This window comes from Penaeus chinensis, chromosome 4 (genome assembly GCF_019202785.1).
Source record: "Penaeus chinensis breed Huanghai No. 1 chromosome 4, ASM1920278v2, whole genome shotgun sequence".
In the NCBI taxonomy this organism is placed as follows: Eukaryota; Metazoa; Arthropoda; class Malacostraca; order Decapoda; family Penaeidae; genus Penaeus; species Penaeus chinensis.
In genome coordinates this window covers 35,159,163-35,161,662 of record NC_061822.1, presented here as the reverse complement: position 1 = coordinate 35,161,662, position 2,500 = coordinate 35,159,163, and the positions used below count along the sequence as shown (strand labels likewise).

The 2,500-nt window shown below is 43.9% G+C and overlaps 1 protein-coding gene across 4 annotated transcripts in view; it reads left to right on the top strand.

Moving 5' to 3' along the window:
* The window catches only part of LOC125047604, a 165,567-nt gene that overhangs the window by 97,087 nt on the left and 65,980 nt on the right, over positions 1-2,500 (top strand). Inside the window, exon 1 of one of the 4 annotated variants that reach the window (XM_047645904.1) lies at positions 1,242-1,333. The exons of the other annotated variants lie outside the window; for them this stretch is intronic. The gene's annotated coding sequence lies outside the window, so the exon portion shown is untranslated. Of the gene's footprint in view, positions 1-1,241; positions 1,334-2,500 lie in introns of those variants that run through there. 4 annotated transcript variants of the gene reach the window in all.

Sequence of the window (2,500 nt, the reverse complement as noted above, 5' to 3'; positions counted from 1 at the left end):
ATGGGACTATATATATCAAAAGGATGGGATAGAGGTAGGAGAAGAGAAGGAGGGCAAATGAATGGGGAGGAGGAATAACACCGGAATTACCAGGAAGGCGCAGAGAACGGGGAGGCAGGGGGGGGGGGGGGTCATCGGCGCCGCTGACCAAGTGCCGCTCGCCATAAGCGCGGGGAGATGGTGTCGCGCTCCGGGACTGGGCGAGGGGTCGTAAACGGAAGCAAGAGGTCGTAACTACTGCATTATCGGCCCATCCTTTGTGTATATAACAACAAATAAAAATGAAACGACACCCGTTAAACTTTCGGTATTTTCGTAACTTAAAAGAAATTATAACTTTTTATCGCTTTGCCAAGAGCCTTGACTTGCAATTTGTTTTGACAGAGATTCTCTCTCTCTCTCTCTCTCTCTCTCTCTCTCTCTCTCTCTCTCTCTCTCTCTCTCTCTCTCTCTCTCTCTCTCTCTCTCTCTCTCTCTCTCTCTCTCTTGTCCACCTTCGGACAGTTTTCCCCCTGCACCTCTTTCCTTATGTCCCTTTCTCGGGAAAATGAATACTCAAAATATAGAAAAGAAAATAAGAAAGGAAAATCCTATACAGATATTTTTGCCCATCACGTGACACTCTAGAGGGAACAAGAGGGAAGGAAAAATCCTTCGTCCGTGCCCGGTTTGACTACGACGTCTCAATTAGCCCCCGAAGGCTCCTCATGTCACAATGAAAACCGTCGACGCTAATGAGCTTTTTAAAGGTGCGGTTCTTCGGTAGAGGTGATGACGGGCGACGGCGACGGCCTTCCCTCGGCGATCGGAAGTGCGGCCACGTTGGGCTGAGGGGTAGGGTTGGGTAGGGTAGGGTTAGGTAGGGTAGGGAAGTTGAGAAGGAGGATGAGGTTGGGTAGGGAAAGAGGGAGGAGGGTAAGGGTAAGGTGGATAAGGAGGTTATGATGAATGGAATTTGGGTATATTCCTGGATTGTTTTTTTTTTTTTTTTGGGGGGGGGGAGGAAGGGGTTGCGAGAGACAGACAGAAAGTCAGTGCGAGAATGAGTGAGGGAGCGAGGGAGAGAGAGTCATGTTAAAAATGAAAGACAGGCAGAAAATGATAGACAAGACAGGACGAAAGATAGAGATCGCGAAGGGGAGGGGAAACGTGGAAGGGGAGGGGAGGCGAGACGGAAGCGAAGGGGAGGGGCCATGTACCGCGCTATCAGCCGTCCCCTCTCGTGCTGCCTGTACCAACCCCTCAACTTCAGTACGCTACAGACCCTCGCGAGACCACGGCCGGTGTAGCTCACGTCCACGACCCTCCCCCCCTCGGTTTCGTTCGTCCGTCGGTAGTGTATTGCGAATTATTGGAATGCCGCAGCGAGTTTGGTGGTAGGGGAGTGTCACTTTGGGTCGGGGCGTTTCCGAAGGATGGAGAGGGGAAGCCGTAGAATTTCATCTCACGAGTGACTCCTCACCTCGGGCGTAGTGGAGACGCGTTATATTCGCCGGCCTGGACTTTTTATTTTGGATTTTCGATACTTCACCCCTCTTTGTGTACCTATAAGTGTGGAAGAATGAAAATAGACGTGGAATACAACACTCGGGGATGTTAAAGTAAAGGTGAAAACACCAGCGCGTGTACTTGAGCGAATCAGCCCCGAGTGCACATGGGCGGCTTGACCCAAACAACGATAAGGAGAGCTCGTTGCGGAGTTTTGATGCTCCTCGAGGGGCAGCGCACGCACGTGTTGTGAATGGTTGTACACAAACACCCGCACACACACACACACACATTCACACACACATACACACACACACACACCCACACACACACACACACACACACACACACACACACACACACACACACACACACACACACACACACACACACACACACACATATGATATATATTATGCATAGATTATATATATATATTTATTATATATATTTATATATATATATAATCCATATATTATATGTATATATATACACATATATATATATATATATATATATATATACATACATGTATACACATATACATATACACACATATACATATACATACATATATATATATATATATATATATATATATATATATATATATATATATATATATATATATATATATACATACACATGCATACATACATACATACATACATACATACATACATACATACATACATACATACATACATACATACATACATATATATGTACACACGCACACGCACACACACATATAAACATATTTATATACATAAATATATCCATATATCCATATATGCATATATCCATATGTGCATATATTTATATATTAGATATTAGATATTAGATATTATATATTAGATATTAGATATTAGATATTATATATCCATATGTTCATACATTCATACATTCATACATTCACACACACACACACACACACACACACACACACACACACACACACACACACACACACACACACACACACACACACACACACACACACACACACACA